The following is a 12573-nucleotide window of genomic DNA, read 5'->3' on the forward strand; positions in this document are numbered from 1 at the left end:
ATTGTGGTCATAGAGTGTGTTTAGTTTTTTTTTCTGGAGAGGGACCTCAAAAGTCATGATGAGGCCCTGCTTCTTATCCTCCCACCCTGAACCCATCACTGCCAGCATGGAAACTTCCCTCCGCTCCCAGGAAGATGCCCAAACTCCCTACATGGCAGGCATGTCCATTTCAGGCCACACTTGTGTGGCTCCAGTCATTGGCCCCCTGTCCTCTCTGCTCTGATCACCCACATCCTGGCTTGAACTCTGGGGACCGTCCAGCCAGGGCCTCCCATGGAACCCCCAGCCCTGGGGTTACCCACCTTCAAGCTCTGGGCCAGGACACTGTATACTGCAGGAAGCTTCTCATACTTAACTCCTTTTTTTAGAAAATGAGATATAATTCACATACATAAAATTTGGGCTTCCCAGGTGGCTCAATGGTAAAGAATCCACCTGCCAGTGCAGGAAACACAATAGATGCAGGTTCGATCCCTGGGTTGAGAAGATCCACTGGAGGAGGAAGTGGCAAGTCACTCCAGTATTCTTGCCTGGAGAATCCCACGGACAGAGGAGCCTGGTGAGCTACAGTCCATAGGATGGCAAACAATCAGACATAACTGAAGTTGGACACGATGCACGCACCATAAATTTTACCCATTTAAAGTGTGCAATTCAGTGTTTCTGGTACATTCACAAGGTTGTACAATTATGACCACTACCTAATTCCAAAATATTTTCTTCACCCCCAAAATAAGCCTAGAACCTGTTCTCTCTCCCCCAGCCCCTGACAACCAGGAACCCACTCTCTGTATCTATGGATTTTCCTGTTCTGGACGTTTTCCATCAGTGGAATCACACCCTGTGTGTCCTTCTGTGTCTGCTTCTCTCACTGAGCATCGTGTTCTCTGGGTCCGTCCATGTGGTAGCAAATGTCAGGGCTTCACCCTGTTTCATGGCTGAGTGATGCTCCCATGTGTGCAGGGACCACAGTTGTTTATCCGTCATCCACTGATAGACATTTGAGTCCTGTCCACTTTTGGATGATGTAGCTCTGGACATTGTGCACACTTTTCTGTGTGGACATGTGTTTCCATATCTCCCGGGTACATGCCTGGGAGTGGAATTGCAGAGTCAGAGGGTGATTCTGTTTTAACCTTTGGAGGAACTGTCTGTCATTCTTTTATCTCAGAGACTGTTCATCTCTCCAGCTCAGGGTTCTGCAAACTACAGCCAGGGGAATGGAATCTGGCCCTCTGCCTCTTATTGCAAATAAAATTTTATTGGCACACAGCACACCCACAACGTGTTTTCTGTGGCAGCTGCCGAGTTGAGTTTTTGCCACAGACACTGAAATATTTCCTATTTGGCCTTTTATAGAAAAATGTGTGTTAGTAGGTAGCACTTATATGATATGCTATGAGCGTCTATTTCTTCATCTTGAGAATCCCTCCCTTCTCCCATCCTCCCTCCAAACAGAACGTTCCCCAAGGGCGGGAACAGGATCTCTCATTCCTGTTTCCTACCATCATTAAACACGCGGATGCACTACCCCACCCTCCCATCCGGCAGCATTGAGCCTGTGGATCGCCTGGCCCTCTCTTTCCTGTGGATGCAAGCCAGCCTCATTTGGGGGGTCCCACCCTGGCTGCCCATGGAAGTCGCCTGGGGCCCCTCCAATGGGCCACACCCCAGCCAGCTGCCTCAGCTCCCCCAGGTGGGTGGGGCATCACCCTGGGGGATTCCAAACTTTGGGAACCTCTGATGACTGGTTCCTCATCCCAGATGTCTGCAGTTCTTGGGTATGTACTCCTGGAGGCTAGGAACCAACAGACCCTTTCTCCCACTCAAACAGCTCCGATTTATCCACCCAGATGGCTCAGGCATCTAAAATCTGCCTGCTGATGCAGGAGACACAGGAGACTTGGGTTCGATCCCTGGGTGGGGAAGATCCCCTGGAGGAGGACATGGCAACCCACTCCAGTATTCTTGCCTGGAAAACCCCATGGACAGAGGAGACTGGTGGTCACAAAGAGTCAGACATGATTTAGCGACTAAACAACAACAAGGTATTCTCAGTGGAACAGAGGTGGAGGCAACTCTGCCCCCCAGGGGACACTGGCCCATGTCAGGGGACATCTAGGATTGTCATGACTCCAGAGGGAGCTTCTCCTGGCATCAAGGGAGCGGGGCCAGGGATGCTGTGGATCCCCTCACAGTGCCCAGGATGGCACCCCTCACAGAGGGTGAGCCAGCTCTGATGTCAGCAGAGCTGAGGGGGAGAGACCCTGTCATAAATACTGAAGGTAAGGATAGCTTTCAACTGAAAAAAAAATGTATACATATATATATTGTTTATTGTTTTTTTCAGCACCAGCTGTAGGTGTGTCCCCTGCAGCCATAAGGAGTTGGCCCCCTGTTGGGCAGAGGACAGCCTGAGGGCACGTGGTAGCAGCAGCTCCGGTGAGTCAGAGTCTACTGTGAACCTTCTGAATCACTGGATTTTTGCTGCAAAGCCCCAAGCAAGTGGAGGGCATGAGTGCTCACCCTGAAGCCCAGTTTCGTTCTAAGAAGTAGAATGCACAGAAACTTCTAAGAGAAGTGCACAAGAAAGGGGATTACCCTCCTCTCTCCCCAGAAGAGTTGGTGAGAATCTATGAGAAGCACTTCCGGTTTCTTTCCCTGCCAGGGCAGCTTCCTCTGCGGGACGCTGTGCTCTTGGGCATCTCTGAGACTAAAAAAAAAAAAAAAAAAGCAGGTTATCTAATTTTTTAAGCCTTCTAGGAGAGGCCCTTGGAGGTTGAGCAGCTAAGCTGAGAACAGCCAGGATGAGAGCTTTAGGCAAAGGCACCCAGAGGTGGAGCCTAGAATCCCAGGCCAGGAGGAGCTTGTGCAGAGACCGGGACTGGGTCCCCCACACCCTATCCCTCTACCTCCCCTACCTGGGCCTGCTGACCTCAGCCAGTCATCCTCTGAGGGGGCCGTCCTGGGGGCTGTAGGGTGTGGAGCAGCATCCCTGGCCCCCAACCACTCGATGCCAGGAGCCCCCAGTCCTGATGACCACAGATGTCCCATGGAGGGCAGAGCTGCCCTGGGGAAGACCCCCTGCCCTAGTGACCCACTCCTCCAACTGCACACACACACACGTGTGTGTGACCATCTCCCTCCACTCCTGCATATACAGCAAGGCCTTGCTAATGAAAATGCACAGTCAAGGAGCCAGGCTTTCTGGAATTTTCATCCCTGTCTCATGACTGAGCCAGGGAGCAGCCTGTGTCTCCCAAAACATCAGAGACCCTGCAGGTTGTGTCTGCAAAGCAGCTGTAACACCTTTCTCAGGAGAAAGAAGGGAAATTTAGTTTCTGACTCAGAGTAAACACTCAGTGAGCCTGACAGTCCCACCCCAATCCCCTGTGACCCCAGCCCAGGCTGCACCATCCAGGCAGCGAGGATCATATCAGTAGGGACCCAGAAGCCGGGCCTCCCCAGCTGTACCCACGCCAGCCCAGGACCCAAGGCCTTCCCACTGACCCAGGCCACTCTGCCCTTGATCCCAGAGTCACAGCTCCTACTTCTCACTATTCGGGTTTAGATAAAAAATACTTTGTTGCTTAAAAAAAAACAACAAAAAACCACTAGCTATCATCTTGAAACTTCAGCGAGTTGTAATCTTTTTGCTGGTGGAGGGTCCTGCTCCATGTTGTGGATGGGGGAGGGAGGCGTGGCGGTTTCTTAAAATAAGACAACAATGAAGTCTGCAGAATTGATGGCCTCTTCCTCTTATGAATGGTTTCTCCGTCATGTCCAATGCCCTTTGATGGCATTTTACCCACAGGAGAACTTTCTTCACAGTTGGAGCTGATCCTCTCAAACTCCTTATCAACTAAGTTTTTGTCCTGCTTTCTGTCCTTTGTTGTCATTTCAACAGTCTCCACAGCTTCCTTACCAGGAGGAGATTCCATCTCCACACCCACTTCCTTGGACTCAGTGCAGAGCAGCACACTCTTTATTCCTTGTGGGAACTTGTTGCCACAGACATGCAATTTGTAAAAAACAAAACAAAAACTTGATATCCATGAAGTGAAATAAAATGAGGCATGCCTATGTATTGTGTGTCACATCCACTGTGTTATTTTTATCGTTAGATCAGTGCTTCCTCCCTCAATGGGCACCGTATTTGTCTCGTTTCATCCTCACCTTGACCCTGAGAGTAATGTCGTGGGTCATCATGTTACAGACGGGGCTTTAGGGTTCAGAGAAGCGGAGAACTGATGTCCAGACAAGTGCCCAGAGCCAGGGCCAGAGCTTGCCCAAAATCCCCTCCCTGCCAGAGGGACCAGAAAGACCGACTCCTCAGTTGGGCCAGAAAGACCGACTCCTCTCCCTCTCTGAGCAGATGCTGGCTCTCTGTCTTCTAGAACCTACTAGGAAGTTCTTCCTCTCACCTAAATGGGCTCATCCTGTGGTCAAAATCTGTACCCTCTTTCTCACCTTCAGAAGTAAAAGTCAGAATGATGATGATAAGAAGAATAAAAAGTAATTCCATCAGAATAGTGATTCCCTTGAGGAGGAGGCCCTGGGATGCCTTCGGGGGTGCCGGAAATGTTCTGTCTTGATGCAGGTGATGGTGACCCAGGTGCACACACTTTTTAAATGCACCGTCTATACATGAGTGATCTGTACACTCTCCTATAGGCATGTCCTACGTTAATAAAAGAGTGTAGCGGGACTTCCCTGGTGGTCCAGTGGTTAGGACTTCGAGCTTTCATTGCCGAAGGCCGGGGTTCAATCCCTGATTGGGGAACTAAGATTCTACACATGTCTCACAGCCAAAAAAAAAAAAAGTGTGAGAAAATAACACGTGTCTGAATCCGAGAAAATAGCTTGGTGCCCAGGCCTGCTGAGGCAGTGGGTGAGTGAGCAGCCTGGTGGCCCTGCTGGAACCATTTTGCCATCTTTTTGAAGGCCAAGCTGGGAGTTGATCAAGTCCTCTATACCTTTAAACTCAGTGAAAGTCGCTCAGTCCTGTCCAACTCTTTGCGAATTCTCCAGGCCAGAATACTGGAGTGGGTAGCCTTTCCCTTTTCCAGGGGATCTTCCCAACCCAGGGATTGAACCCAGATCTCTCACATTGCAGGCAGATTCTTTACCAGCTGAGCCACAAGGGAAACCCAAGAATACGGTTGTGGGTAGCCTGTCCCTTCTCCAGGGTATCTTCCCCAACCAGGAATCGAACCGGGGTCTCCTGCGTTGCAGGTGGATTCTTCACCAACTGCACTATGAGGGAACCCCTTAAACTAAATTCATCCTCAAGGAGGAGAGAAAGAGAGGTGTACACAGAATTTCGTATGCTTGGATATTTGTTTCATGTGCATTTGATTTTTGTGGTATGATGATTTAAGTAAAGGAAAGAATCAGAAACAACCTAAACATCCATGGGACTTCCCTGGTGGTCCAGTGGCTAAGACCCTGTGCTCCCAATGCAGGGGCCTGGGTTTGATCCCTGGTCAGGGAACTATATCCTACATGCCAAAACTAAGAGTTTGAATGCCACAACTAAAGATCCCACATACCACATTGAAGACTGAAGATCCCAAGTTCCACAACTAAGGCCTGGCATAGCCAAATAAAATTAATTAATATTTTAAAAAAGAACAATAAGCAATCTTAGTATCCAATAATGGACAACAATATGTATACATCATACTTGTTCAGTCATTAAGTCGTGTTCAACTCTCATGGACTGCAGCACGCCAGGCTTCCTTGTCCTCCACTATCTCCCTGAGTTTGCTCAAACTCATGTCTATTGAGTCAGTGATGCCATCCAACCATCTCATCCTCTGTTGCCCCCTTCTTTCCTGCCCTCAACCTTTCCCAGCATCAGGGTCTTTTCCAATGAGTTGGTTCTTCAAGTCAGGTGGCCAAAGTATTGGCATTTCAGCTTCAGCATCAGTGAATTCATTCCAATGAATATTCAGGGTTGATTTCCTTTAGGATTGATAGGTTTGATGTCCTTGCTGTCCAAGAGACTACTACTAATCATATAAATTACGGTATATCCAAAAAGACCCTGTTTCTAAACGTAGCATTAATATTATAGATGGGACCCCGAAACAGAACAGACATTGTTTGGAGGGCAAAGGGGAACAGCAAAATCCAGATAAAGCCTGGAGTTGAATTTAGAGTAAGGCACCTGTGTTCATTTCTTCATTTTGGCCAGATGGCAACCTTAGGAAGAGCTGGCTGAGGGCAGGTGCAAATTCTCCGTGCTGTTTTTGTCACTTTTCTTTCCGTCTAAAATCATCCCAAAATCAAGTGTTAGGAGAATTTGTGATGGCATGGGAAAATACAGTAAGTCCCCACGCATGAATGAGTTCCCTTCCAAAAGCACATTCATAAGTCCCATTTTTTTCGTTAGGTCCAACAAAGTTAGCCTAGTATGCAACTTCTGATGCCAGACAGGTGAATTAGCTTATGTGATTGGACATGTGAGCACAAGTTTGAATCTTTTTTGTTTGTTTGTTTTTTACTTATTTATTTTTGGCTGAGCTGGGTCTTTGTTGCTGCACTTGGACTTTCCTCTAGTTGTGGCAAGCAGTGACTACTCTCTAGTTATGGTGAGAGGGCTTCTCATTGCAGTGGCTTCTCTTGCGTGGTGCACGGGCTCTAGTGCATGAGGGCTTCTGTAGTTGTGGCACACAGGCTTAGTTGCTTCTCAGCATGTAGGACCTTCCCGACCAGGGATCGAACCCATGTCTCCTGCACTGGCAGGCAGATTCTCACCCACGGACCACCAGGGAAACCTAACATTCGCATCTTTAAAAGTCTGAAGAGATGAAGGGGCACTAACTGTAATGGTTGCCTCACAGTGTGATATTAAGCAAATTAAGAAAAGTTTTAAAAGCAGGTAATCAAATAGTATAAAGGACCTGAATTTGTAAAAATGGATAGCTATGTGTATATGTTTTTTAAAAAATCAAGCTGATAGGTTTATGGATGATCTTTGTGACTTTACCTAATCTCTAGGTTTGGGAACATGAAATTGTGTTCCCTCTGTGGTCGTAAAGAAGAGAAAACATGGAAACAGTAGATTATCATCATTGGCAGCAGTTCTGGGCCAAACAGTTGCCACAAACACTGAATTAGTGAACCCTGCACGCCGCTCCTGGGGACATTCAGGACCAGGCTCCCAAGAGCCTCTGTCGCCTTGTTGTCACGACCAATCCCCAGTCAACCTTGTGTGACGTGCGTTTCTGTTTAGAGACACCGGATCTGATACCAGTTCTTTGATTAAGTCACTGCGGGGGCTGTGACCCTTGCCTGAACAAAGCTCGTTTGATACACTTATTGTCTCGGTGAGCACCTCACTGCCCTGCTGCACTTGGATCCTGGCCAACTCTTCAGCTTTATGCTTGGGGCCATTAGATACTAAATCACCCAAAAAACCCCCAAAAGCCAAAAATGTGGCCCTGAATGGTGGAAAAGGACCCTGGTTACCACCTGGTTCCACCTCAGATGGGAAAATGCTTCTTGTTGACTCAAAGTGTTTCACTGCTCTGCCTGTGTCCTCGAATGACTGCACACCCCACCCCCGAGTATCAGTGTGGGGGTTACAGATGCCTTCTAGCCCGTGGGTGGATTCCCAAGCACAGAGTCCGCAGGTATCAAGACCTTGCCCTTTTCCCAGGGCAGGCTATCAGGGTCCCAGCCCTTGAGGGGAGCATGGGTTGGTGGTAAGGAGCCACCTCTGCACCCCGGAACCCCAATGCCTCAACACACTTGGCACAGCAGTGGTGTGTCTCCCCGCCCCGCAGGCCACAGGAGAGCCCAGTGTTGACCTTTAGCAGGAGTTGGGGATACCTCCCCCCACCTCCCTGGATCGAGGCAAGCACCCTCCCTACCGGGTGCCTCCCTCTATGTCTGTGTGTCTCACCCAGCACTTCCTCAAGGCAGAGATCTCACCTGGGGGTGATTCTGCCCCCAGACGACATGGGGCCATGTCTGGGGATGACTGTGGTCGTCAAGACTGAGGGGCTCCTGGTGTTGAGTGGGTGGGGGCCAGGGATGCCGCTCCACACCCCACAATGCCGGGGACGGACTCCAATGTCAGCAGTGCCGAGGGCAGAACCCCTGCTTTATAGAAAGCTGTCCCAGCCCCCTCCTTCCTGAGGCTGGGACCCGGCTGGGTCTCCTCGGTGGCCTCTTATGTCAGCCCCCAAGGCCTGGGGCCACTAAGAAAGGCTCACCCTGGCCCAGGAATGGCAGCAGCGGCGCGTCCCTTTGTGTAGGTGGAAAAAAACACCGTTAGTTTGTGGAAAGAGCTAATGTTTGCAGAAAAGAGGGGCCGGCTCTTGGAAACCACAGAGGACCTTCGGAGCCAGTGGGAAACAGCCTCGCCCGAGGCCAGCCTGCAGCTCAGAAAACCTGGCCTGTGCTGAGCAGGGGTCAGGGGCTTCTGTTGGCCTCCCCAGGGCGGGCCTCCTTAGAACTCAAGAGTGGGCTAGCTGCCAGCTTTTCTGTTTCTTTCTTCTTTTTTTTTTAAATTTATTTATTCAGGTACACCAGGTCTTAGTTACAGCTTGCAGGATCGTCAGTCTTCATTGTGGCTGGTGAACTCTTAGTTGCAACATGTGAGATCTAGTTCCCCCACCAGGGATCGAACCCGGGCCCCCTGCATTGGGAGTGCAGAGTCTTAGCCACTGGACCACCAGAGAGGTCCCAGCTGCTGGCTTGTGAGGTGTAGTCAGTGGCCTGGCAGCTGCAGGGGTCCCCGGGGAGCCCAAGCTGAGGTACCTGTGTGGCCGAAGAGGACCGGCCTCCGTAGCCCACAGCCTCCTCCTCCTCCCATGGGAGGTTGGTACCAGCTGTGTGTGGAGGGGACAGGTGACTGCCTCTCCCCCTGGCCTTGGCAGGTGCCTCCCCGGGCGATCTGTTCTCAGGGCAGTGGGTGCAGCGTGGAGAGCAGGGTGGAGGCTGGCATTCAGCCTCTGGGTCACCCTGACAGCTGGATGTGGCTGCCCTGGAGCCCCTCGTGCCATGCACGTCAGTCATCAGACAGAGGCTTGGCTCTGTCCAGGGTTCCCCTCAGAGCAGGGTGTCCAGCCTGTGGAGAATTGACGGCTCTAAAGCACCGGCACCCACCCCACCCCCAGGGTCCACTCACAGGGACTTCCTTTCTTTCCGGGTGACCTCTTGGCCTGGGGCGGCCAGCTTCAGATCCCTCGGCTTCCTGCCCCCATATACCTGTCACCTCTTCCACCCCGAGGTTAATTGCTTTGCCCCCAGATCGCATTTTCCACCTCTCCCTTTTTTTCACTCTGGCACGTGGCTTCCATCAAAGGCAAAAACCAGACATGGAAAAACCCCAAGCCTGACACGCGTCAAGGCTGGGTTCTGTATCAAGGCTTGGGGTCCCTGTGTCCCAAAATGGAATAGTACAATTTCCAGAAGAAAACTAGATGCCCCTCCCCCACCCCCAGAGAAACACCACTGTGTGTCCTTCATGGATTGGTTATAAAGAATGAAGTGGAGGGGACTTTCCTGGTGGTCCAGTGGGTAGGACACCACGCTCCCAGTGCAGGGAACCCGAGTTCGATCCTTGGCCAGGGAACTAGATACCACATGCAACAACCAAGACCTGGCACGGCCAAATAAATAAAAATATTTTTTAGAAAGAGAGAATGAAGGGGCTTCTCCAGAAATAACCCCCCTTTCTCTGGAGGACACAGCCTATTTCCACATCAAATGCCACATTTTCGGTGACAGCCAAGTATTTCTCTGAGAAAAGCTGGAGATAATTAAGTTAAAAATATTTAACCAGGTTTTGTTTTTTTTTTCTCTCTCTGTCTTTCTAAACAGGGTAAAGCAGTGCTGCTTCTTGGAAAAACTGAAAAAGGTATGTCGCGTTTTCTCTTACTTCACGGGCTTGGAATCCCTTGTTTTTCAAAAAAAGGAACAAACAAGTGGGAGTATTTGGTGCGCACATGACACACTGGGGATTGTGTCACCGGGAACCGAGCTCTGGGCTGCCTGCCAGGAAACCCGAGTTCAAATCCCAGGCCCGCCTCTGCCATGTCTGGGCAGGTCCCTTTCATCTCCCTGCAGCGGAAATAACATGCTGTGACTTCCCAAGCGTGGTTGTGTGGAGATGAAGAGAGGGAAGCTGTCAATAGGAAACCCGGCGTCGAAGGGCCTCCAACCAGCAGGCTGGAAACATGAGTCTTTCCAGGAACTCGGTCCCTTTTGTGTAGATTACCTAATCTACTGCTTACCTCTCTCCCTCCATCTGCAGCATCCTCCTACAACCCTTCCCTCCTACAGCCCTTCCCAAGTCCAGGGGTCCGGCAGGCACACCCCGCTCTGGTCCCTGGCATCTTCCTCCCACTTTCTCCTCTTTAGTCTGGCTGAATGCCTGTCAGGGTGGCCCCTCTTGTCAAAGCACCAGTTTCAGTTTCTCTGGCTCCTCTCTTGTTTCTTTCGTCTATGTTGTTTATCTCAGGCTGTGTCACTTCCTTCTCCCTGCGGGCCTGAGGTTTCGCTGGCCCTTCTGGTCCCTGTTCCTCCAGGTGTCCAATCGGGTCATGGATCTGGGAACTTCCCTGACACGCCGTCTGCATCTGGCACTTCTCCTCCCATGCCCTCATCCCACAGGTTTCGGCAGGTCTCATTTTCACACCGAGCGTTTTCTGCCTGCCCCCGTGGTTTCTCCATGGCCCCATTGGTCGTCTGAGAGCGTGTGGGTTAATTTCCACAGGTTCCGTGGCTGCTTTGGAAGGAAAGGGCATCGCAGCTCCTCTCTTGGTGAAAGATATTGATGATGGTGTGGCTCAAATGGGGTTCTCTTGGGACCCTTTGCAGGGCTTGCTGAAAATGCAGTGGGAGGACTGGTTTGAGGTGGGGGGCTTCACTCTGGACCTGGCTTCTCTGCTTCCTCTCTGAGCCTTTTATTTGGCCAAGCCGTGCAGCATGTGGGATCTTAGTTCCCTGATCAGTGGAAATGCAGGGACCCTAACCTCTGGACCACCAGGGAAGTCTTGAGGTTAAAATTTCAATTAAAGAGGGAATTGTTTCAAGCTAACTCCAGCCCTATCAGATCCTGTCTCTAATGAATGAATTTTTTTTAATTTTTAAAATCTATTCATCTGTTTATTTATTTTTGGTCACGCTGGGTCTTCACTGCTGCATGGGGCTTTTCCCTATAGTTGCATTCTTTGTGCGATGTGCAGGCTCCTCATTGCCACAGCTTCTCTTGTGGAGCACAGGCTCTTGGGCTCACAGGCTTCAGTAGTTGTGGCTCCCGAGCTCTAGATCACGGGCTCAGTAGTACAGGCTTAGTTGCTCCACGGCGTGTGGGAGCTTCCCAGACAGGGGATCAAACGCGTGTCCCCTGCATTGGCAGGTGGATTCTTTACCACTGGGCCACCAGGGAAGTTCTAAAGAAAATCTTGACATTTGATTCCTTGTAGATATTTTGCATTCATTTTGACTTCTTAAAAAATATCACATGAGGATACTGATCGCAGTGACTGAGTTTCCTGTATCCCTCAGATTCTGTGCCCAAGGCAGGCACCCTGCTGTCATCAGCCCACTCTGGCTGATGGGAACTGTGATGACAAAGACAGTGCTCTGAAATGAGGGTGCTTCCCACCCAGTGGTCGCCTGTCTCCTCGTCTTGATCTTTTCACATTGTCCATCAGCAGAGCACAGGTCCATGGCCCCTTTCCTGACAGGAGGCCAGACTTCAGGTGCACCTGGTCCCCCAGGACACACACGTGTCTGAAATCACAGCAGAGCCACAGCTGCTAGGCTCGGGTGTCAGGAGAGCAGGGGCCTTGTGCTGGGGGATTAGGTCCCCGCCCTGCCGCATCTGTCAGCCGGCAGGACACGGAGCTGCAGCCATGACGTCAGCCAGCTCCACCCAGGCCCTGGCCCCGCTCCCAGGCACCTGGCCAGCCCCTGCTGACAGCCCCTCCCCACCTCCTCCCCTCCTGCTGCAGACCCCACTTGACAATCCAGCTGGTGTTTATCAAGTGCCTCCTCTGGGCCAGGCCCGGCTGCTTGGTCCCATTTCGTTCTGGTAGGAGCCTGGGGGAGCAAGTTTCCTTGTCCCCATTTCTAGGTAGGGAAACTGAGGCAGCAGAGAGACTCAGTGAGACCGAGGGCTGGTGGACCACCAGGCCAGGGTTCATGCTCCTTTCTCTCCTCCCACAAGGCACCTGGTGGTCCATATTACTCAGGGTTCTCCAAGAAACAGAACCAACAGGTGTGAATACAGAGAATTATTTTCAGGAATTGATTATGGAGGCCTCAGGGTTGAGACCCAAGAGTGCCAATGCCAAAGGCCATCCCTGGAGGGTTCCCTCCTGCTCAAAGGAGGCCTGGAATTTGTTCTGTTCAGGCCTTTCTGTGAGTAGAAAAGCTCCCCTGCCACCTCCCACATCCTGGGGAGTAATCCATTTGACTCAGCATCCACCAGTTTAAGGGCTTCCCTGGTGGCTCAGACGGTAAAGAATCCACTTGTCAATGCAGGTGCTGCTGCTGCTGCTGCTAAGTCGCTTCAGTTATGTCTGACTCTGTGCGACCCCACAGACGGTA

The 12573-nt window shown here is 51.0% G+C and overlaps 1 protein-coding gene across 6 annotated transcripts in view; it reads left to right on the forward strand.

The window, feature by feature from the left end:
- The window catches only part of GNG7 (G protein subunit gamma 7), a 139001-nt gene that overhangs the window by 96988 nt on the left and 29440 nt on the right, over positions 1–12573 (forward strand). For 3 of the 6 annotated variants that reach the window (XM_081499934.1, XM_081499933.1, XM_081499937.1), the window contains 2 exons: positions 2351–2442; positions 9838–9874. The gene's annotated coding sequence lies outside the window, so the exon portion shown is untranslated. Of the gene's footprint in view, positions 1–2350; positions 2460–9837; positions 9875–12573 lie in introns of all 6 variants that reach the window. The other 3 variants (XM_081499936.1, XM_081499938.1, XM_081499939.1) reach the window with 2 other exon arrangements.

The sequence above is a fragment of the Giraffa tippelskirchi genome, chromosome 6 (genome assembly GCF_054371585.1).
Source record: "Giraffa tippelskirchi isolate mGirTip1 chromosome 6, T2T-mGirTip1v1.2.pri, whole genome shotgun sequence".
NCBI classification, from domain to species: Eukaryota; Metazoa; Chordata; class Mammalia; order Artiodactyla; family Giraffidae; genus Giraffa; species Giraffa tippelskirchi.